The sequence below is a fragment of the Rhyacophila brunnea genome, unplaced genomic scaffold (genome assembly GCF_057557595.1).
Source record: "Rhyacophila brunnea isolate RB1 unplaced genomic scaffold, BYU_Rbru_1.0 scaffold_11, whole genome shotgun sequence".
Taxonomy (NCBI): domain Eukaryota; kingdom Metazoa; phylum Arthropoda; class Insecta; order Trichoptera; family Rhyacophilidae; genus Rhyacophila; species Rhyacophila brunnea.
The window spans coordinates 9,475,669-9,502,675 of NW_028232763.1; positions in this window are offsets into that span (position 1 = coordinate 9,475,669).

Below are 27,007 nucleotides of genomic sequence, written 5' to 3' on the forward strand. Positions count from 1 at the left end.
CGACGTATTTTTTTCAAAAATATTCTTTCTGGTAGGCATATATCTGACGTATTAAGGGATGTTACATTTTCAAATCTTGTGAATAATTCGTTGAATAATTATATAAACTGTATACTTATCTACTATTATTTTAAAACCCGTACTATAAATTAATAATAAATGTGTTTAATAGAAATTTAAATATATATAATAAAGAAAATAAAATTCATCATATTATATTAAAAATGTACATAACAGTTTGATATGTAATATTCTTTGTCCAGTGCACAAAGAAAGGATTAATGTAATAATCCCTCTCTATGAGAAATCGCTAGCAGAGAGACAAGTTTAGCGATACTAACATGGATGAATAAGCCAGAGTCCGGTCAATTTGAATCCTTCCTTCCATTTTTTTTTTTTAATTTAATACTGAATATACACAAGCTTTGAGACTGTAGTATTCTTTAAAACTAGAAAATACAAAGTTGATAGTTGTATTTTGAATGAATTTAAATCACCCTCATATTAAATTATAATTCGTCAGTTTAATTTATTTGAATATTGCGCAAAACCTTCGCAAAATCAATTTATAATTAATATTATACGCGGTTTTGCATTGACCATTAATTAATAATGTCCATAACTAGTAAACTTTCCGACGATTCTGAAATTGTAACACACTAACCAAAACATTGATCATTTTTCACAGAACGCGGCAAAAACGTATTCTTAAAAAATGTATTGCACTTACGTTGACGAATATTGGACAAAATCCGTATGAAATTGACATTGTCAATATAGCTCAGTGACAACTCGCCTGGCAAAATAATTATGTGTATTCATAAACCGCTCCATTCAATAATTTTATGTTATACCTACTACAAGATTATATAGGTAGGTACTATACATGTTTAAAAGAAACGAAAAGAGTTTAAAATTTGAAGTAATTTATTACAATCTAAATGTAATAAAGCAATACAATCTATTAATTTTAATATAATAATTAATAAAACCGGGAAACATTTTCACACAACAAACAGTGATTTAGTTAGATAATTAATATGAGTGTATAAAATTACATAAATTCATTGATCTAATAGGGTTGCACATTTCAGTTGTTCTTAATTTGTTTTAAGTTTTTTGACCCAGAATCGAACACTTCCTCGCATAGCATGCTGTCCAGATAAGTAATATATGATCACAGAACAGATAATAAATATAATACCGATAGGCTATATTCAACACGCCGCGTGTTGAAGCAGGCTTTTGAATGTGTGAGTGTCCTACGAAAATGAAGCACGCATTATGCACGTGCAATAGTGTGTGTAATACACCAACGTTAAATGAGCGTAAATGCATAAACCGAGAGCAGTTTTCAGTATTCGACGTAAAATATATTCTTGACACGTATGTAAGTTTAACACGGATTCTTCCTTACTCGAGTCGGTTGCCTGCTATCGCCTTACCCGTTATGTATGTCAGTTTCCATTATTTCTGAGTTCCCTGTATATGATATGTCGTATCGATTATTTGGACTTACGTTCTTTTCTTTCAACGCTATTATGTTGGTTTTTTCCTCTCGCAACAAAAACGTGTATTTTCAATACACTATTAAAAGTAGTTACTAGGTAATATTTTTTTTTCTTTAAAGCTTTATCCGTAGTAGCTACTCTTCTGCACTTATTTATATAAAATTTTAATTGCGTAATTTTTGAAAATATATGTCAAACAGACGTAAGTATCTGTTTTCAAATTTGGCTTAAACAGCTCTTAACGGGGGACGTGCGCCGCGTAGGTCAAAATGGAGTTTTTATGGTATTTTCAGAGCATAACCCTGGACATTCCTTAAACGTTGTAGATAATCTATTTATATAATTTTGAAGACTTATTACCTTTATATTTATTTTAAACATTTGATGACTGCATAAAGTATTTTTATTACATACAATAGTATTCTTTTAAGCCTCTCGATCTAATGTTTTAGAATATAGTCATATTTCAGTACATCCATGTGCAGTGGTGTTAAGATTTTTTACATTTATTAATTTTTAAACGCATTTATAAAACCATCAATAAAATTTATGTTGACATTATTATAGTGAAATATTTACGATAAAAAATATATTGATAATCTCTGTAATCCCAAATTTGACAAGAATTAGGCATTTTATTATTCAAAAACAACATTTGACAATAATTCTAAAAATACTAATTATAAGCTATGTCTTTGACCGTTCAAGTGTGATAAACATCCAACGAATAATGGTTGTTCTATAGTAATTATTAACCTAAGAATAGGGTAGTATTTTTTTGAAATACGCGATTTCTTTTGGCATTTCATAATAGCCATAAATTGACGAACGAAAACTGAAGTAAGGAGTAAGATCATGTTAACGCGCGTGTTTGAACATGTACCGTTTAAAAAAAAAAGATTTTTTTCGGTTAGGTAGGTACACCATGGCTTGCACAAGGCTTAATATTAATTTCAAATAAATTTATGTTGATGAAAAATTATTGTAGAGCATAATATGTCATATTGATTGATCAGTGTAATTTTTCGGATTATTTAGCCATTTAATGTTACTCTACCGCGATAGATAGATACTGTTTTAGTAGTAATTGTTGACGACAACTTTTATTTGTTAATACGTATCACTATGTAAAAAGTCCATTGGCGGATTAAATTCCGGTCGTAATGTATACATTGTACACAGAAAATGCAAGCAGGCGGATTTAGCTTTATGGATAATATTATACGCTTCGTTATATTATTATTTTATTTTACATCAGAATGTAGCATTAAAATGAGCTGGTAAAGCTCATTTTTTGAAACATTGTAACTGAAATGTAGCTATACAGACTCCTTAGTTAAAATATTTTATTATTATTATAAATTATAATAAATTCATGATAATTGCAATATGTTACATTATGGTAAAGTTAACGAAGTCATCATCCCATCCACTCTTAATCAATGGTGCAGAACTTAAAAAATAGTGCTGAACGATTGATTGCTCTTTTTTTTTGCAAAAGGGCAACACATACTTTCTTTACCAATGTCGGATTTAGATGATTAACTAGAGGACGAAACTGGTCCAAAATTTAATTAAAAAGGGGAATAAGTACTATAAAATTGTGTTTTATTTATTTAAAAAAATAAATAATCAAATAATACAATGCAATTCCACCATTAATTGACAGTTAACATTATAAGAGATTAACTAATCGTTTCTCTCGCCTTTTTACGACCCGATTACCGATTATGAATTAATATATCTACATAATTAGATTCACAATTTATCCTAGTTTAAAAATAATAACAACATAATTTTCTAAAGAAGAATTGGCGGATGACACTCAGGGTTCTGGGTCGCTGTTCCAGTGTACTCCGTCCCTATTATAGCACTGCTCTCGGTGCAATGCTTGATGCAAGGTTTTATTGATTTCTCCACTCTTCTCGGATATTAAGTCTTTCATCATTGCATCACTGCTAGATAGTAAAAACTTTTCGAAATGGCGTCAGTTAAACTTTGTACGACTCAAAATTTTATCACTTATTTGCAAACTCAATAATAATATAGGTATAGAACATGGCAACCGCATCCTGAAGTGGTCTCCAAACCACGGCGTTTGGTTGCTCCCCCTACCAATCGCTAAGGTTAAGGGCGGTGTGATGTTCTACTGTAGTATTTCCCAAATAATATTCCGCTGAAGTCCTGGTAAAATTAAAGGATTTCCATGTTTCTATAGCGATTTTTCAGTCAGAAAACACACTAAAAATAATTAAAAAATCAAATTCTAGACATGAATTATCATTTAATTAAATCAATCAACATATTACATCAAATTACATAGAATAAGCCCAGGCTAGAGCCCTGTCAGCCCCCATCCTCCCCATATATAAGAATAATAATATTTTTTTTATTAAAAAAATTAGATTCCTATTATTGAAACCACATAATTTGGGAAAAAACCTGAGAAACATAGATATTAGAATAAATCCTAGAAAAAATGTTGAACCGAGCGGAATAATTCAAACTCACACCTTATATTCTATGAGTGAGAGATATTATTATTCTTTAAGCCAGCGGTTCCCAACCTGTGGTACGCGAGTAGATAGTTGGTGGTACGAGAAAAATAATCAGTAATGGCGGACATAAAAAGTAAAAAAAAATCAGTCATAAAAATAACATTTCAACTATTGTATTTTTTCTATAATTCATTATTTTAATTAATAATATACAATCGGTAATTTTTGGAAAAAAATTGCCTGCGGCGCATTTCATTTTTTTATACAAATAATTTAATTTAATTCTATTTTTTTTTTTAATAAATATTAGTTAAAAAAAAAAACTTCTTTAAATGTCCTGGTTTTGAATTTCGACAAGAAATGAGCTTCGGCACCTTTTATTAAAAAAAAACATTGTGATATGTAAAGTTCAAATGTCTCATTTTTATCAGAAAAAATAAAACCTTAATACAAACATTTTTACGAAGTGGTACAATTAAGCGTGATATACTACCAAGTGGTACGCGAGCCAAAAAAGGTTGGGAAACGCTGCAAGCTACCGATCGGTGTATGAGTCATCCGAATTATTTCTTACAATAGTAATATCTAAGATGTTACAAATCTTACAAATGTTACAAAAGGTAATAATATTACTAACATGATTAAAATTACATATGATTTTAATACAATTCAATAAACAGCAGCCAAAAATATTAAAGATGACGATTCCGGAAGGATAAAGAAAAATAGGAATACCTACATAGAGCTGCCATTACACTGTTACGTATTTGTTGTATTATTTACTATTACGTGGTTACAGTGGCCGAGCAATAACGTGTCGGCTTATATTGTTATGGGTTTCAGGATCGAATCAAGCGGTTTGGCAAAAAAAAAAAATCACATAATATCTTTGGACTCAAAGTATGGATAGAGGTTGAACAAGTTGCTAACATCCATTTCTTGTAAAAACAAAAAAAAACTATTAATACAACTTTTACTCTGTGGAGCCTCATAAATGATCTTTTTAGAATCGAGCATGGTCATAGAAATGAACTGGATTGCGAAAATCATAAAGGTGTAGAGTTGCCACTTCATAACTTTGCACTACGCTCTATAATGAAAATGGTGTAACACATTCAGAAAATATATTTTTTAGATATTATAAATTATCTATTTATTTATTTTTATATATATTAATAGAAGTGAATATCATTTGATCTAATTTTATGCGAGGAAACCAGGCAAAGAGGTGTATCAGTGTAGTAAAAAGTGCAAAAAAGTGTAAAGTTCTAAAGCCTATAATTATAATATGTACGCTACTTATTGTGACTTCATCAAAAATCGAACCCTGAATTTCCATATTAGAACCCAGCGTTATATGCATTGGACTGCGAAGATTTTTTGTAGTTAAACACAGTACAGACAGGCTAGAAGAAATATCCTGGAGGCAGTCAAGATTCACACTGGATTGTAAAGACAATGATGGTGGAAATTTTATTCAAAATGAACAGCATACAATTTCGTCAAAATAGCGTGATCATTATACCTATATAGTGCATCGCATCACCTGGGCTACTTGTATGTGTACATTTCATTTAATCCTTACGAACAATAATATGCATTTCAAGCATTATAATCACAAAAGAGTTGAATGCAGATCTTGTGTCCGAAGACCGGTTAGTTCGTCATAACACGTCAACTCTTTATGAATTCATATTATTATTTTTGAAGGAATAAGACGACAATGGGGCGTCAAAATTGCCCACACGCATGGGGCCATTGTAGCAGTTGAACCACTGAATTGAATATTATTGTAAATACGGTGTGAAAATTAAATCCCTTTTAACCGTTACGATAGTAATATTGCATAATTAATCGTATGCATTCTCAAAGTGTTAACTTCTTAGGTACTAGTTTTATTAATGTTTAAACTTTTTAGAGAATTCTTTTAATATTGAATCTTTCTGCATGGAAATTATTTTTTTAATGATATTTAAAAAACGGTGTAAAGTATTGCTGCATACTGATTGCTCGTGGATTGCAAAATGAGTAATAAGCAGTGACGTCCCGCGGGGGTAGGCAGATTGAGCGTCGCTTAGGGGCGGCAGTTACTCGAAGGGCGGTAAATCGAGGCGAATCATTAGGTATAATTATAGAAATATACCTAAACTTTGTAATAACGGAAATATTTTTCCATTAAAAAATTCAGCTCACTTAGGAACAAAGTTAACATAAAAGGTTTAACAGGACTGTAGTTTTTTATTGGATTCACGATGTCTAGTTTACGTCCGTTGTCCTTGGGCGTCATGCCCTTGATGACCAGAAATGACACGTGTAGATTTGCGAATTATATTTGAATTATAGGTAGGTACAAACTTACCTAAATAATTTATACAAACATATTTGCCAGTCACTCTTTCACCTTTTGAAAGGTGTATTTTTAAATATATCTGAAATCGTGGACTCGCGATATTGTGTATTCAAGTAGAAGTGGCATTAAAATTAGATTTAGTGGTATATATTATTTTCATAGTAATGTATCCATACAACACATTATTTTTAGATATTGAAGTCATAAAAGGATGATAAAAATACTATATAAAAAATAGAGCAGCATTTTGGCGCTGTTGCCTGGGGGCGGCATTTTGTCTAGGGGGACGTCACTGGTAATAAGAAAGAAGCTATCCCATTTGTTGCCCCATGTCTACTTGCTTCGTTTTCTTGGTCTCCTGTTGTTATAAAATGGCGGGATCAACTTCATGTAAACACTTATTTATATTTTAACTAGGTTTATTAGAATGTAATAATATATGATAACTTGGTAATAATACATAATGATATCTTGTTATCTTGTTAATAACCTGATTGAATGCAGTCGATCATTTCTTAGTTAGGGCTGGTGCGATAAAGCAAACCTTATCATATGCATTCACAGAAATTCGTTTTGCTGCTTATTAATACTTGGTATTGATAAGAATAGTGGACAGATTAATATAACTATAGAGGCGCAAAACTATGAAGCTATAACACGGTAACCGGCTGGTTGTTGCAATCATGTGCGGAAACCGTGATTTCCTTTCATTTGCTTCGTAGATACCGTCAACCTGGTTGTTGCAATCATCTGCGGAAACCGTGATTTCCTTTCATTTGCTTCGTAGATACCGTCAACCTGGTTGTTGCAATCATGTGCGGAAACCGTGATTTCCTTTCATTTGCTTCGTAGATACCGTCAACCTGGTTGTTGCAATCATGTGCGGAAACCGTGATTTCCTTTCATTTGCTTCGTAGATACCGTCAACCTGGTTGTTGCAATCATGTGAAGAAACCGTGATTTCCTTTCATTTGCTTCGTAGATACCGTCAACCTGGTTGTTGCAATCATGTGCGGAAACCGTGATTTCCTTTCATTTGCTTCGTAGATACCGTCAACCTGGTTGTTGCAATCATGTGCGGAAACCGTGATTTCCTTTCATTTGCTTCGTAGATACCGTCAACCTGGTTGTTGCAATCATGTGCGGAAACCGTGATTTCCTTTCATTTGCTTCGTAGATACCGTCAACCTGGTTGTTGCAATCATGTGCGGAAACCGTGATTTCCTTTCATTTGCTTCGTAGATACCGTCAACCTGGTTGCCGGGGACCGGTCAGCAGTTTGAAAGATAACTTGTCTAAAGCTTACTTTAGAACGCATTCAGAAGAAATTTCTTTTTTTTGTGATTTTACTGAGGCTTTGACTGCGACTCGCTGTCATATCGCCTCTTCTCTTCTAGAAGTGGATCCGTCGATCAGGTCCTCACTCCTATTCTGTTAAATAACTTTACAATTTTGCCTAGCTCTTCCGTCTTACCCACCGCCAGGACACCCTTCAATTCGTCGACATTCTCATAGATATCCGCAATTCGCAGCTGTACTCTGTGAAGTTCATATTTAGGGCATTGTAGTGCTATATGTACAATGTCCTCTAAAACATGACATTCATCGCAGAGCTGCGATTCGCTTCTTCCCATGAGGACAAGAAATTTCTTCGACGTCTGTATTTTAACGTATATACCTATTTTCCTTTCGATAATTCTATTATCGACTATTTTCGGCTATCCTAAGGCTATACTTCAGCTGGGGCACGGTCTAAAAAGATTGTGACTAGGCGATGCGCGGATTGTGTAAATGACGCGTGCCAAACGAAATATAATTTGTCATAAAAATCCAACATGCGTCCATTTAATGTTCTGTTTATTGTTCTATTAGTAACAATAATAATATATTCATTAACATGTTTTCTTTTTCAAGTAAATGGGTAACGTTTTTTAGTCATCTTTACACGATTTAAGAATTAATACACCCGTCGCCATCGCGAAATAATTTTACGTGTTCACAACTCGACTTTCGCTCTCCGATTGCCAGCGAGTCCAAAATTTCGTCGCATCTATAGTTGAAAATTATTTGACGTTTCACTGAAGTATGCTCAGGCACCAAAAATCTTCGATACAATACTAACTCAAAAGACCTCAATATGGACATGCCAGGTCATATTGCTGAACAAATCTCATCATTCACGGTATCCAAGTGATATTAAAAGGACCAAGAACCCGCTGAATGCCTGAGATAAGCAAGTTTTGTGGAATTACAAGGCACAGTAAAAATATGTATATTGATAAAGCAGCGGTTACAAAAACGATAATATTATTAGTATGCTAAATATTATACATTTCTTTTTCTCAAGAGTTAATTCTAACACTATTCCATAATATAATAAAAGAGTTTGAAAAGCTTTTCTCATATAAGGGATGAGAGTAATGCATCTTTCTATAAGATTGAGTAGTACCCAAGTCCCCTCTAAATAAAACTGGTCATTTAATTGATGCCTATTTCAGCATTTTTTATGTTTATTGATCCATACCAAATGATAACAGCCGATTGTCATTCATATAATAACATTTGCATTCAAGAGCATACGTTTTGATGGATGCCTGACATATTTTTACACTGATACAATCTACGATTATAATAATAGATGAAATATTTGAATTATTAATCATAACATTTTCATGAGTCAACTATTTCATGCTGTAGAATGTAGATAATTATTATGTAAGTATATCTAGACCTACATAATATATAATATAATTTGGGACAACCTCTGGAACATGCCATTAGAATAATTCCTAGAAAAAAATGTACCGAATGCAACTTTCATTGATCACAGCGTGGTGTACCTACCGATTAAACTATTAATAACATTTTTTTAAAACAACTATGCATTTTAGGTTGGTATTATTGATAATTCCGTTTACATCGGCGACGAATTGTATCATTGGTGTAATTCGTAAAATTCACCGCACAGTTTTAAAAATCGGTACCAAGGTTTCTGAGGTTGTTATAAAGAATGCTATGTTTTTAATTAAATATTGTGTGTTTGTTAGGGTCGGAGCGGACCCTTTTTTGAGTTGCTCCACTCCAGCTCCGCTCCGGGATCCAGTACTTACTTCCTCCAGCTCCGCTCCAGGGTCTGCCACGCTCCGGGAAAAAAAATAATAGGTTACAAAATTAAAAAAATAAGTAGTTTTGAAATAAAGTTTATTATTCGTCATTTTCATTATTAATTCTATTAAACTAAACTACAGCAAATCGTCTTTTATTATCTGCCTCTTCTGTCAAAAAAAGTGATGTTGTTTATTACTCGGCAGTGTTGCCGTATTTTAAATAATTCCAGAGTTGCAAAGTGTCAAATATAATATTTTCATTGGATTTTAGGACAAAAATTTAATAATGAAAAAAAACATCAGAAGCTGTGGAACACTACAAATTTTCAGTGCTCCGGTTCTGCTTCTGCTCCGGGTAAAACCACATTACTCCACTTCTCTGTGCTCTGCTCCGAGCTTCGCTCCAACGCTCTGTTGGAGCGTTTATTATTAATTTATTGAATAGAAAATAATTTTCCTAAATAAATATTAAATGGGTATACTATACGTTATAACTATTTACCGACATCTGGACGCCGTGTAGGAACCAAAGATCGTATTATTAATACCTCGATTCAAAATATCATATTGAATAAATGAAATAAAATAGGCACTGAGTACCATAAAGCTGAATCTGATATAAGTATAGAGTTTTAATATATAATTTATTCAGTTTTTATAAAAGCACTGTTTTATTAGCTTCACAATATATTTAACATACAATCTTAATGTCCTTAGAAGAAGGAAATACAATTTATAATTAAACATTGTAAGAAAAACGCGTTTGAATAACGATATTTTAGAAAAGCACTACGTCGCAACACCAATGTCTTAAAGAAGGACTAAGTGCCACGGTCTATATCTCATGGTACATATTATTAACCAAGCAGCAGTTAGTGCATATTTTTAAAATAATCACGCTGCATCTTACACCCAAAGCCATCTTTGAATATCCTTGCAAGCACTGGCACATGGCACTGAAACATAATATTCAGGATATTGGCGATGGGACATAGAAAATTCCTGCATACTTTTTTTTCAATTTTCGGGCACTTGGTGCATATTTTATTTCGTCTATATTATAATTATAATATTATTTTGCTTCTTATTTCCATATTAAGTTTTTTTTATATGAATGTCTATGAGGCTGTTCCAATTATTGTATTGTCAATGAAGACTTTCATATTCTTACATTTTGTGTATTATTAATCAAAAAAAACATAAATTCTTCAAAATATTACATAAGTATATGGTAAAATAAATTCAATCGTAATAATATTAAATATCGATATATTCTTCAAATCAAATTCAGACGTTTCTGTTTTATACATGTTAAATTATTTCAAAATGATAAGACTATCGGCAAATTGAAAAAGTTTATTTATCTCGTATATAGATTTATCATCTATATTTTTAAATTACTATAAAAAACTTCAAACTTTTTGATAAAGTTATAAAGATGAACGTGAAATTTAATATAAATTTTAAAGTTTCACGTTGCACGATAACGCAATTCGCATTTTTTATGAGTGACCTAAAGGCAAGAACGATTATGTCGTATTGTTTAAGTAGAAAAATATTCATATGCATATTAGAAACGATAACATTAAATGTTTAGTTATAAGTTGTATTAATATCTATACCACAATCAATTAATATAATCTTAAGACCGGTTTAGTCGAAATAAACATTTTCAATTATTTACAAGTTTTCTGAAATGAATCCAGTAATACAATAATGCAAAATATTATAGGTACATAGTTTAAAAAAATATTTATAATAAGTAAAATTATACTCGTATATACCTACATACTATGTGTATTTGTTAAATGCATTAAAATATTTTGTAACTATTGATTATTTAAGAAGTGATATATCGTATTTGCAATTGTTTTCTTATACTATATTTATAATAATCTTCTTGGTCGTGCACTCATGACTGAGGATCGTGACCACATTTAAATTTCGTCATCCTTTGAGCGACCAAGACTTTCCATCCTTCTCGATCTTCCGCTTCTCTCGGGGCAGAATGGATGGTGCCCCCCCCAGTCAGCTCTTTCACTTGGTCGCTCCATCGCGCAGACGCTCTTCTTCTGCTTTGCCTTCCCTGGAGGCTACCCAAAACTACCAGTCTCTCCAGGTTGTCCGGTCCGCGCCTGATAATATGTCCAAAAAACTGCAGAATTCTTCTCAGACATATCGTCGAGAGCCGTTCCTTCATCTTCAGTCTCTGGATGATTGACTGGTTCGTCCTGTGCTCCGTCCAAGAAATGCGAAGCATTCGGCGCCAACACCACATCTCAAAGGCATCAATTGCCTTCCGTTCTCTTACCTTCAGGGTCCACGACTCGACTCCATATAGAAATATCGAGAACACTAATGTTTGCACAAGCATCATTTTTGTGGTAATCGAAATTCCCCGTTCCTTCCATATAGTGGTAAGGCGTGTCATCGCATTTTTTGCAATCTGTGTGCGCCTTCTTATTTCCGCTTCGCATCCGCCCTTTCCACTGATGGTCGATAATGATAATAAATAAAATAAAATTATATTATCTATGGGTTTTGATTTTTTTTGCAATTAATGTGATGGTGTTATAAATTATGGTTTTTTGATATTAAGTCACTAACTTAAGAATCCATAGAATTTTTTTATTACAATCAAACACGTGTAATTAATGCTAATAAAAAAATAAAGCACATAAGCTATCAATTATTACTGTAAGTAATTACATCAATTATTGTCAAAAACCATTAATTTAATCTTAAAGGAAAGCGAGTTATGGGTATAGGGGCCGATTTAGATGTAAGATCAAACTGCAAAATACTTAGCTACCTATATTAAATATACAAATGAAACCTTTTACTTTCTACTGTTTTCTTATAAAAAAATATAGGTGCATTTATTTACGCAGAGGTGATTCAATATATTGTTAAACAATTTAAATGCATGTTTACTTAAGGGGGGACATGCTCAGCATAGGTAAAAATGGAGCTTTTACTGCATTTTAAAAGCATGATCCTGGACATTCCTTAAACGTTGTAGATAATCTATTTATATAATTTTGAAGCCTTATTATCCCTTATAAATATGTTAAGCATTTGTAGACTGCATAAAGTATTTTTATTACATAAAATAATATTCTTTTAAACCTCTCGCTCTAATGTTTTAGAATATAGTCATATTTCAGTACATACATGTGCAGTGGTGTTAAGATTTTTTACATTTATTAATTTTTAAACGCATTTATAAAGCCATTAGTATAATTTATGTCGACATTATTATAGTGAAATATTTACGATAAAAAATTATATTGATAATCTCTGTGATCCCAAATCTGACAAGAATTAGGCATTTTATTATTCAAAAAAGGGGCAAGATTAACACATTTGAAGATAATTCTAAAGATACTCATTATAAGCTATGTTTTTGACCATTCAAGTGTGATTAACATCCTACGAATAATGATTGCTTTATAATAATTATTTACCTAAGAATAAGGTAGTGTTTTTTGATATACGCCATTTCTTTTGACTTTCCCCAGTGGTTAAGCTACAACATACGGCCGTAGCCATAAATTGACAAACTAAAACTGAAGTATTGAGTAAGATCATGTTAACGCGCGTGTTTGAACATGTACCTAACCAAAAAAAATAATTAAACGCAGTGCAGTCATCAAATGTTTAAAATAAATATAAAGGATAATAGGGCTTCAAGATTATATAAATAGATTATCTACAACGTTTAAGGAATGTCCAGGATCATGCTTTGAAAATACAATAAAAGCTCCATTTTGACCAACGCTGAGCATGTCCGCCCTTAATACTGCATTTTTTATATCTCAATGCTTTACTTTAACATAATACCAGGATGCATGAAAACTTTTGAATTTTTAATAAATATAACATATAATAATTGTGTAATGCATGACTGTGTTCTTAGAGCTTTGACGATGAACTTATTTGGTACTAAAAGTTGTTAAATTTTTTTTTAAATATATACATAATGTATATTATGAATGACATATTTACATACACACTACATATCAGTATAACTGTCGTACAATCGTCCTTTTAATCAAACATATATTTCATTGTTGTTATAATATATACCTACTACATGATACATAAAATACTTTTCTTTTAGATACGACACAAAATTCTTTCTATTGATTAAATTCCACCCGACAATAAAAGCGTAAATATAACACAGACCATAATATAAATCCGTATAAAACAGGAGAGGAATCTATTGACGATGAGTTTATATCTCAGAAATAATACATAATATATCATTCCTATTTTATATATGTTACACATATTATTTTTGTGAGCATGTCATAAACGTCAAGCCTCTCATTGTTCAGACATACCCGACCAACTTATACGGAGGAGACGCACAGTTTAGTGTCATCCCGTAAATGCGGATTTGTTTCCAAGTTTTATTAAAGCTGGATTTCGAGCTTTCGAGGCACTGTTATTATGTGTGCTCAGTATTATAACGAAATATCTTGCGATAGGATTGGGGGAAACTCACAGATTACCGGCTGAGTATATTATGGTTAAGCAACAGAAAAACAGAAAAAATACACAACTTGTATCAGAGCTTTTGTCATTGTATACACCTACCCCTTATAACATATTCACATGACTATAGCGCTTTGAGTAATCTTTTTTTTAACATTTCTACTTTCCCGATTATTTTTTAATGTATTTTTCGTATTCTTCCCAGTATTGTGACACCATATACAAGTTTCTCTTTATATCTGATTTGTTAACAATATGTGCCTGCAGTCCCACATATGAAACCTATCAATCTCACTTTGCTTTATGTTCCAAGCCTTAAGATCATAAAAATTTTCTGTTGAATCATATAAACTTGACAATTAATAATTTAGGACAAATAAGGCAATTGTCAACAAATCATTTTTTTGCTATTTTGCAAAAAACAAACAAACAAATATAGAATACTGGAATGTCATTTTGATTTCCATAGTAACGCACGTATATATTAATAATTTAGTTGCTAGCACCACCCCCTTAGCAACCAATAATAGTGGATTGGATTACGGATTTCTTCCGAAATAATTTTTCATACAAAACAGAATTAACTGAAAATGAATTCAATTCTACTTAAAGATGGCTAAAAGTATTAAAAGAATGCATTGGCATCGTGTTCTGATATATACTAAAAGTTTTAAATGTCTAACTAGTCGGGAAGTTAGTTAAAAATCGATTGCAAGATTTGTACTGGATAAACAACCACCGGACAAACAAGAATACGAGCTAAGAAAAACGTGGTAAAAATGGAGAAGACGAAATCCATGACCGGGTGAACTTTTATTCATTTTGATGTGGCATTGCTTTTCCATGCTTTGTTCTTATCTAATAAAACATGGACTATTTTCTCTCAGACTGACCATTGAAAATTGTCAACCTTTTCCCAGATCAGTAGTGTAAATGGACTCTCACAACTAACGGTATCCCAGTAATTTTCGATACCGAAATAATACCGGTTTTAAAAATCGGATAATACCGATATATTCGGTATTGAAAGTGGAAACAAAATGTATTAATTAACATAAAAAAGGCTTAATATGACTGTATTTTTGTCGGGTTACGCGATGTCTGTTTACTTACGCTGCCCTTCAACGCCCTCGGACACCAACAATGGCACGGAATATGGAATATTAATATTTTAAAGATCTTTTTACATCGAATATATATATTTATTAGTAGATATGTTGTTCTTTTTCCATATATTTCAAGAATACCGGTATTCAATAGGACATACCAAAATACCGGTTTTAATATGTACTTCCATTCGGTAGTGAATCCCTACTCACAACCATTTGTTCCTAATGCTTTGATTATTACATTATCATCAGGTGAAGTCCGCGGGATGAAGGACCCCATAGTTTTTTGTGGTCTTACCCTATTATGACGTACATGCAATTTCCATGGCTTGTATTAAAGACACAATAATATTATGGTCAATATTTAATGGAATAATTTAAATGTGTGTTTGGATCCAGAGCATGGACCAAGTAGGTTAAGCAAGTGACTTACATCTATTTCTCTTTTTAAAAAGTCGATAGTTATATATTTTTATTAACATTACAGTAGGTATACATATTAGGTATGTGAGTAAATATAAAAGTTTTTAATTGTATATTAATTAATATTCAATACAATGACTATCCGTGATTTTGTAGCTAACTGAAATCTATATTTTAAAAATATTTTTTAATTAATTTTAAATATAGGTATTTTGAACTTGGCATATTTATAATTACGTTTAATAAACATAACATTTCTGACGAATATGTTATTGGCAGATTTCTAATTGCTTCTTTTATGAAATCTGAAATTTATAAATAGTTTTTTTTATCAACTTTCTAACTAAATATCAATTAACACTAATTAATTGAATTTATTAAGTTTTACAAATTTTATAAAATCAATTACTTACTTTAGTTTAAAATCCTAATAGTGTTTAATAAATTGTTATATTATATAATTAAATCACATTTCACATCATATCATTTCTGTCGCAATAGCCCGCTATGATTCCTGGCAGGGCTCGAAATGGAACGGAACGCACCGGAGCGCCGTTCCGCCTAGTGAAATTTGTAAAATTATCGCTCCGTCTCGTAGAAAAAATATGTTGACCGTCTGAGCTAGATAGGCCATAGAATAGAAAATCTGACACACTTATTTTCATAAAATACACATACGATTTGATGACTATGTAAATATCTTCAGAAAATTTGTCAAGCGCTCCGGTTCGTAAACTTTTCCATTTCGAGCGCTTTCTTGGTCTCCTCAATTCGTCTCCCCCAGTCCGGTCTACCGTCGGCAATCCTTCTGCAATCACTCTTTCCCAGGTCCATTCATTGAATATGATCAGCCCATTTTATTCATATATAATATAATATAAAAAACAAAAATATTGATGAGTGACTGCACCGATAGCTTAGTCGTCAAATCATGACAGAACTATTAATTGCGATGGTAATGTAGATAAGTTTCATTTAGTAAAATTTAATATGTTTATATAAAAAAATGTACTTACGTTAATATATTATAACCTAAAAATAAAGTGATTAACCATGGACCAGAACTTAATACAAATAATAAAATATATATGTATTAGCGTTTGTATATTTTGTTTATAAAACACTCATATAATACAAAATCATAATGGTAAATTTACTTTGTTAATATTATTAAATAATTAAATTCAGATTCATTAGAAGAATTATTGAAAACAGACTTATTGAAAATTACAATATAAAGATTAATAAAATAGGTAAACAATGATAATAATGAAAGAGTTTGGGTTCAAGTTGTGAAGGGACGAGAACCACTTTAGAGGTGACAGCTGGTGTAGAGATGAAAGTCGGCTTGGTTGAAAGTTGCTGAGATTAATGGAGAAGTGAGAGTTTATTGCTGCGTAACAGTATTCAGTTGGTACAAGAGTAAATGATACGGGAGTTATGTTATCGGACAGAGGCTCGGTGGAAGTGAGTACTATGCGGTGTGATACTGAGACTAAGATCTGACTGAGGTACTAGACCGACTGAGATTTTACTGTGACTGAAATCTGACTGAGACTAAAATAGCTCATCAACTATGACTCGCTATTTATATACATGAATATTCGGTAAAACAATATAAGTACGTATATATAGAAAGCAATAAACCAATGATTATAAAACTATTGATATACTAGGTTTCTTCAAGTATAAAAAAAACAACCTCCAGTTCCCTGGCTACCTCAAGAGTACCTAAAATAGCAACTACATTACCTCTTAATATTTCTATGCTTATTCGGTTGAATGGCACTCACCTGTTTTATCAGTCAAGCGACGACCATTCTCAGCCGCCGTCTGCAAAGCAGAGGGTCCACAGGGCCCAAATGTCTCAAAACCCAGGGGATACACGATACAATTTGGTGACAAACAGTCGTATTTATTTTGTTTGCTTTGTTACAATCAAGTAAAAGAGATGCTGAATCTAATGATTCAGGTGAGGTTCCGCGAGTGTATCTACCACAGTGACATCTCAAACCATACATTTCCCTTCTCACCATGAAATCATCGTGATACCCACCGGGTCGCTTGCCACCTTGGCGGAACTCAAACGACGATATCAAAGACCGAAAAATCACATCATCGATGGCAGAATGACGACTATGTCTCCCAGCACTCTTTTTGCAGTTTATTACACGTCGACACAGACGGTCAACTGGTCTTCCGCAATTACATTGGTGTGCATGACACAAATACACACCAAGTCGGAGAGCAATATAAAATAATAAAATAAATTATCTATTTATTAATTTCAAATAAGTTTAATGTTTTAGAGGAATACCGTTTATATTAATGTTATCCTTCTATACTTTAAATATAATAAACTACATTAGATACTTAAATATATTATATGAAATGCCTTTAAGGGCTCCAAATGTAATAATTCGATTAAGTTTAGTATATTATTTCCAAGATATTATTATTTTTGGAGATTTCAGTAATGCTAACTTAGTATGTAACTTCGTGTCAACATTAATATCATACCATTTCATCACATTGTGCTCTATTCAAACTGAATGCAGGGACCACATTCGCAAACCATACACTGTAGGAAAAGTTCTATCAAACGGCCGGTGGGTTATACTCTTATCTATGGGTTGACTAATAATACAAATTATTCCCGACTCTTTTAAGTCGTGAGTTAATCTCCTTTGAATTGTGAATTTTGTTAAAACTACTTATTTTTGGAATGTGTGTTTAATACGTAGCATTTTTTGGATCCGATAAATATAATTCAGGTGTCGTTTGAATTACTATTCAGAGACCACTGATATAGAGCAGAGACTCAATGGGATAATGATAATTTTCATAAACACACACATCTTTTAAATATTGTTATTATATGCCTAAATCAATTCACTGCTATGTGGAAACCTCTCCAAGATATTTTTATTCATTTCTGTAATGTGGTTTGTGTTGCCACGTAGCTACTCCGTAAAAAAATAACTAAAAAATAACTAATAAATAAAAAAGTTATTAAGCCTTCGTAGATCTTGTCGTAGACCTTTGGGTCTACGATTTGGACATATAACTCTTGAGTACCACAAGATAATTCGATTTATCAAGCAGACAATTTTATGGATTTTTTTCTGGATAGAAAAAAATTGGGTTTTTATAATTTGGATTGCATGTACGAACAAATTCCATTATGGCATAATATACACCTCCACAGTATGAAGAGATACCAATTAATGAGAATTGTCACGGTTGTTATCCATATACAAAAAAAAACATATTAATTGCCCTTTTCGGTGGACTTTAATATGACGGAATGATTCGGATGCTGGGGGGTTATACCAAGGTTGCCAGGTAACAAACTTTAATAGGCTGGCTCCGTGGTCTAGTTCTCACTCACTAGCACTACCACTCTCGTGCATGAAGTGGTTATTGAGTCACCCTGTGGACGGCAATTGACTATCAAAACCAGTGCACGTAATGACGTCTTAATGTTTTACAGGTTATATGTATTTACAAGCACAAGGTTGAAGAATGACTAACTGTTAATAGTAGGCTTGGCAAGGATAATGATGTTAAGGGAAATAATTATAGGTGGGTTAAGCGTCAATTACATTGAGCTACTTTACGAGCTGTTTTTTGGCGAATTTAATAGCGGGCGATTCAGTTACTGCGATTATGATGATGACACACAAAACTTTCCATTCGCTGAGAAGCCACAAGCCAGCGACTATTTTGACAGAACGTAGTTCGTTTTTTTACCGGGACTTTACTACCGGGTTTTTTGCGCAGACGCAGTAGGCCCAGACGCCGGCGTGTAGCGTGTAAAGTTGACCGGCTTTCAACTTTTCTCGGTAGAGTGTTTACAATCTGCTTGTTAGCTTGTTCGATGATTACACTGGGCGACTTTACAGGCAGATTGTAAATTCGTCAACAAACAGCTCGTAAAGTAGCTCAATGTAATTGACGCTTTAGACATTAATATTGTATTCGGGCCGTCATAATTGGCCCAACCACACGTATTAATTGAGAAAACAATATGTGATCATGACAGGTTAGCTAAAATCGAATCTGTGACTCTAGGGAATATGGTAATTTCAAAATGCTGTATACCGAGAAACTTCCTTCATTGTATAATAATTACGAGGTTCTGAAAACAGAAACCATATTATTACGTCTTATACAAGCCCGCAGACTTGTCAACAGAACTTTACTTGACAGAATGTTATTATTTCTAACCAATGTCATTTATTATCTCAGACTCACTTCTCGACTCGCTAAAGTTTATTCTCATTAAAGTTATTAACTAAGTAGGTTTAAATAATAACCTTATGACAAATCAGTTTTAATGTGTGCTTTTATCAGATAGAAATTCATTGATGAGAATTCTATCTTAATTTTTACTATATTAGGTATAATTATAGGTGGGATTAAAATGTAGTGCTAGTACTTCTATCAATATAGGTATGTTCCACATAATTGTTTTGTGGCACGTAAAAAAAATATGTGTCGCTATTATTTGTAATTTGTTTTTATAAGATTCTTGATTTTTTTGAATCGAGAACCAGTAAACCGGACGTAAGAATGTAATATAAGCGATTAATCGTGGACTTTCTAAATGATTATGGTTTAATTTATTGATCTTTAGTACCCTGTCGCTTCATTTTTTTTTGCTTGTGGATAATCGTTCTCATTAGATTTATGAAATTTTCCACTCGTATTCGGCAAAATATTGAAAGGAGTAGGTACTCAAAACGTGGAGGGTGAGAGGAAGAAAGGCTCTATCTCTGACGTAAATAAAAAAATTATCGAAATATAATTAATATTATCTTTTGTATAAGTTTCCTTTCTGCGGCAAGGTAAAACGTTCCGTCAAGCAGAATAGAAAAAAAATTCAAGTGGCAGTGAGCAGAGGGGATGAATGAAAGCTTCGACACAATAGTTAGGGGTAAAAAAATAAAAACAAGTTACATTGGTGTGAATGAGACTATAAAACAGGATTTTTTTCACTTTTGAGGACTATTGTCACCGGCTCACGTGCGACGGTTGATTTTATACTTTTTATGGGATTGATTAATTTGTGATTGATATAGAAATTACTAATTCGATGTTATATGCCCGTTCACCAGTGGCGAAGACTCCATACTAGGCGATTATTTAAAGCCTACCTTCTTAAGAAAAATATTTGTTATCTATCTAAATATAATAATATGTAAAGCTTTTAAAAATATACGATACCACAGCGCGCCATCAGCCTTGACGTAAATAAAGGTCGGATTATGTTTCAAATAATTCTCTTTTTTTTCATATGGACCCCGCCCAGTCTATCGAATTGTATGAACTATGGTAAGCTCCGATAGCAGAGCCTAAAACCGAATAAAAATTCTATGATGTTTAATCGAATATTAATAAATATAGACTGTTTTTAAAAATAAAAAGAACTTTTATCTAATGATTTTTGATGTGTATAAATGTTTTGAAAAAATACGTACTTAATTTAAACTGATCGCTTAATTTTATGTCGTCAGTGAGTTTTTGAAGTTTCATTAAATTAGTGTGTCGTTGTCATTAAGGTGTATCTATTCAATAGTAGGAATATCGTATTATCTTCTTATTTCTCGTAAGTATACCTGACAAGTGTGTTCTTTTTATCAGATCTCCATAGCCTACCTCTTTCCAAAAATCACCCTTTGCCACTGCCGTTTACAATACACTTGCATCCCGTTTTGTCTTCAATAGGAACCTATTTTATTGAATCTACGTGCCTAAAATGTTAACGAATGTTAAATAATGTTTTAAATATGTATCAAGGGTTTTAAGAACATTACATATCCACAGTGAAGTAAATGCAAAATATTCACTACGTATCTGCATTTTATCTACCTCAGATTCATTGCCTTACAATCTTACGTCATTGATAAGACATTCAAAAATAGGGTCACCCTAAAATTAACTTTTACCAAGAGAATCCTTGCCGATAATTCAGAATATGTTCAGTACAAAATACAATAAGTTTGCACCCCACTGTTTTGGTGCAGTGTTTTGCATAATATATTTTTAGACCTGCAGTAAATTGTAAACTGAGTCAGCGGTTGATAATTTATTTTCCTAATATATTTTTTTTGTTGTGTGATCATCGAGAAACTTTTTAATACACGATTTCTATATATGTATATTTTTAATAATTTATTTTCTTGTAGTATTTCACGAAATTAAAAAACGTACTTAAATTCATAATATTTAATATACCTAACTAATATACTACGTGCTGTCTATGTCTTAATACTTAAATAACGGATATATTTAATATATAAGTGCCATTGAATTATTGTAAATAGTTTTTGTATATAAATCAAAAACTACTGACCGAATTTTAATTAATCTTATAGTCGACATTGTTGGTGGCATTTTAGAAGGGTTTTATCTTGGTTTTTTCGAAGTTACAAGATCTCAAGAAAAAATTCGATAATATTGCACCTGGTAAAGTCTTATAGATAGATAATAGCGGTGGAATGGTTAGTCGAGGTGCGGGTAGAGTCAAGAGTGGCATGCGCCACGCCAACGATGTCAAATAATGCACGTCTAGGGAACACAAAATATAAATTATTTAAACTTTTATCATGAAGTAAATTAATTATTTGAATGTCTTCTAGTACCAGAAATATTTCTTTCGTACACTAATTATTAAAAATTCTTTCTGATAATCCAAAGATTGTGTATCCCAGTATTTTAATATATTATTATAATGTACCATTTTTTGTGTACTATACTGACCTGTTTTGCATTAATATACATTCGTTTGTGGTATCAAAAAGATCGTTTTAATCTGAAAATAAAAACAGTGCATAGATTAAAAATAATTTATTCACTCCTTACTAAAGTTGATGAGTTCCATTCTACTTTGGACTTGTTGAAATTTCGGTGTTACTTAATCTTCAGATTTAGTATTAGTATGTCTGGATTTTGACAGAAATACCACAAAAAAATAACCACCTAATATTGATAATAAACAACCTGATATAAAGAGGCATGATTTTTAAATTCAATATTTTAGGTGAATACTTAAATATCATCTGGGTGTTAAATTGAATTCAAATTGGGACAGTAAGCATTTTGTGTTTCGACAGAGACAATAATAAGTATATATTATGCCTTATGGGAAATTTATAATTAGTACAAAATAAAAAACGTTGAACCATCTTCCAGGCGAGGTGGCTCAGTAGTTTCCGTATAAAAATCACCGAAGCAAGTTTAAATTGCAGTTTTAATTTAAATTTTTAAGTGCATCCCAATTTCGAAGTTTGTATAAAAGTTAGTATTCCCAGAGGGTCTACTTACCTTATTTTAATATGTTAAGGCTCCATTTTGACAAAAGACATTTTCTTTACATTTTTATTATAAACTGATATTTTTCATTAGAAAAAATTTAATCTTTAATTCCGCAACGTAGATAAAACGAAAACGGTAAAAATAATAAAATTTATCGTCAAATACTACTTGTCAATAGTTTAGATTGACCCTCACAAAAGTTTATAGATATTAACAATTGATCCATATAACTATTAAATATTAAAAATTAAATTAAAGGTTCACGACTAATAGACAATAACACCTATATAACTGTGCGTGAATAAACATATTATTATTTACGATTGTTGTTTTTATTTAATAAAACGCAATTTTTTTATAGTACTTATTCCACTTTAATTAATATATTAGGACCGGTTTCGTCCGCCTCAGTGGGACATTTTCAACTCGCACTCGCAACAAAATGTCCCACTGAGGCGGACGAAACCGGTCCTAATATATTAATTAAAGTGGAATAAGTACTATAAAAAAATGCGTTTTATTAAATAAAAACAACAATACAATGCAATTCCACCATGAATTGACAGTTAACAAAATAAAAGAAATTATTTGCGATGTGTAAAGAATTAAATTAGTAAGTTATTAATAAAATAAAGCATAATGTTTAACTGTTATATTCACTATATTAAAAATAACTTCATGGAAAAGCCTCAGATACCTTCAAAAAGATATTTTATTCTATCATACATTTCTCACATGCCGGGCAATGGTATTGACGTTAAGCACCTATCTAAAGTGAGTCTCTCTAGAAACTGTTATAATCTTTGTTATTGAAATCATTACTTCTAAATAATTCTATATTTATATTTAAATAAAAAAATATAATAATAGCATTTATTAAAGAAAAAAAATGATACGAACATCTAAGACTATTAAAAAAAAAGCATGGGTAACTCAAGGATGGGCAATGCGGTCCTCGAAAAATATTTAATATACCAAATATGCCAAACGGCTGAAGAAAAGAAACCGTTCGATAAGTACGAATAATACTAGATTTTCTATAAATCTTTTCCTCTCGTAAATTATGATAAAAAGTAAAATTATTTTATATTTTTCTTTTTTATAAATTTCTTCCATGTTCTTACAATAAAAAAACTCGCTTTGTTCGATAATTTTTAATCGAGCTTTAATAAAAAAAAATACATAGGTATATTGGTGATTTTCAGATATTATATTTCATCCACCGTATGATAAATGTGTCTTAACGATACTAAAATATAAAAAAAATATAGGAAAATACTACATGATATTAAAAAATCAAAATAAATTTTACGTTTTTACTAAAATTATAGATAAGTACTATGTTGGTTTGAGTTAGATAATGTTTTTTATTTTCTTATGTAAATGTAGAAAGTATTGCACTGCTAAATTTACCTCCTCCTCTACTAACGTAATAGGTAAATCAACAACCGGTTTGAAATGAGTGCATTTAACATAACATTAGGACAGCTTTTAGAACAGAGTTTGAGAGAGGAGCCATTGAAAATCAGTTGACCGTGAATGACACAGGAACATTACGTATACAATTCCATTTTATTCGTTAATGTGGATGTTTATCTTCGTTGGATGTGTTTTAATAGAGAATTTGCATTTTAAACAAGTTTGCTTTGTTTGAAAAGAATATATTATTATTACCACGAATACTAGAAAATAGAGAAATATTCACAGCACTGAGTAATATTTCTGTCATTTGCAGTAATAAACATTTGTATTTTGAGAGCTCTAAGAGATTTCATTTTCAACATTCACATAGAATAGCTGGGTACATTTTTTAGTTATGGATGACGTCTGTGATATCATTTCAACGTGTGAGAAAGATATGGTGGGTGATATTGCTTAATTCATTTGCCTCAGATCTTTTTTTTCGTAACATATTCTAAGTACACCCACACTATAAAGTACCTATATTAAATTTTAAATATAAGATGCGACCTATCAGAAATGATGAATTTTATAAAATGGGCATGTCAAATCTTTTTTTTATGTATTTCCAAGAAGTATATACTAATTTTTACGGAATCCCGGTCCGGTATGACTGATTTTAGTCATCTTTACCATCGTGTACGCAGGGCTCGAAATGGACCGGAACGCACCGGAACGCCGCTCCGATTCATAAAATCCTCAAAATTTTCGCTGTCTCGTCTACTTTGACCGTCTGAGCGAAATTGGCCATATCCAAAATCTAACACACTTATTTTTATAAAATACCTACTCATAAAGTTAGATAGGTATGTAAATATTTTCGTAAAATTATCGAGCGCTCCGGTTCGTAAAATTTTCCATTTCGAGCGCTGCGTGTACGTCAAGACTGACTGTTGTCTTCGTCACTATAACAATATGTATCAAACACAGTGACTTTTTTTTAGTCTTCTACGTTACCACCTAGGGGCGGCAGGTTATATGAAAGTATGGTGAAGCAGGCTAGTATGGTGAAAAAGTATGGTGAGGCGGGCTGGTAATCAATTTGTGGCCAAATTTGAACGTTAACATTATATTATATGAGTACGTTATAATGATCAAAGTAAATCCTCTGTGATGCCCTGAATTTCTTTTATAGCGTCGCTATCTCTTGTAAGTTGTCGGCTATTGTTGGCCTGCTTCATTCAACTGTATGAGAAAACCGATTCCTAGCCCCATTTTTAATTTAATACCTCTATGGTTACCACCGTCATTTCTGGAACTTCTCCCCGCATTTAATTTCCCCGCTACTACATTCACCGTACCAATCATTAAGTGTGTGTTCGATATCGCGTGGAGTTTTATTAACATTCAAATGACTAAAACTTTGCGGAAGCAGACGAAGAGCATTATTTAGAATGTAGAAGTATTAATTGTGAGGAAAATAAAGCTTTTCATTCCTCTCAATAGGGCCAGAGATAATGTATCTGCTATAACAAGTCAACATAATATGAAGATCACGTGACATAATATCAGCGCTCAAAACCAAGTGACGTAGAATACTTGATATATAAATTGGTCTATATCAATGCAATGACATGGGGTCTGGATAAAAATAAGACAAATTGAAGAAAAAATGAGTGAGTTTTTCATGACCATTTAAAAAAATGATGAACTAAGTTAAAATTTGTTTTATTGTTTGCAATAATATTATTAATACATTCCCATCAAGAACTTATATTATGAATTTATATGAATATAAAAAAGAACTGTTTTAAATATCGCACTATTTTCGTTACAAAGAAATAAATTGTATGTAATTTATTATTCATACAGGTACCTACTTTATTTAATGATGACTATCTCGTTAAGCTACGTACCTTTTTAGAAATAAAGTCATAGGAACTAAATTATTAATTTATTGTTTCTTTCCATTTTTCCCTTTCTTGGCATTTTCCCGAACAATGAGTCTTTTGTAGCTGTGGTCCGGACAAAGCGATTCAAGAGCATCTTGGCAAAAATTAATTACACGCTCTGTCTTCTTCTTGCGGGAACATTTTTGATTTATTAGAGTGAGACGGTGGGCAGATAGTTCAACTGTCATTGTGAACTTTGTCATTTACTATTTCCTAGTCTTACACTGGTCTAACTGACTTTTGCAATAAAAAAATATTATAATGTTAAATCAAATAAAAGTATTGCCAATATTTTAATTGTATGGTGCATGTTAAATTTCCTTACAAAAATTATAATTTTGATTTTTATTTTAATAACATTACAACATGCAAAACTCGCAAAGTTAGTTCGTATACTTCTTCGAAGAACGCATCACATAAATATATAGTCGAACAAGAACTTCTTGTCCACATGTTAAAACTCTGAACTAAAAATCCCCTCCAGTGCAGCTTATCGCACTTCCGTTTTCAAATGAGGAACCAGCCCAGAAGAGCCCCAAAATTTAATATTTCATTTTATGCTCCCGTAGTCTACGGATCTATCAACTTACGTAAGTTGAAGCTTTATATAATAAGATATGTCTAAAACGATCAAAAGTGATGTTAGAATTATCATTAGTAAGCTTTTGGTTTATTGCGTAGACTCACACACGCCTGGTCTGTTATCTGATAATAATTAATGTACACTGTCCTGTTAATGCCTACTGTAACTCGTTACCCAGTTCGGCCACTCTGCTTATGTCGGTAAAATAACCCGCTCCAAAAAAAGTAACGCGTTACTTCTTTGAAAAAGT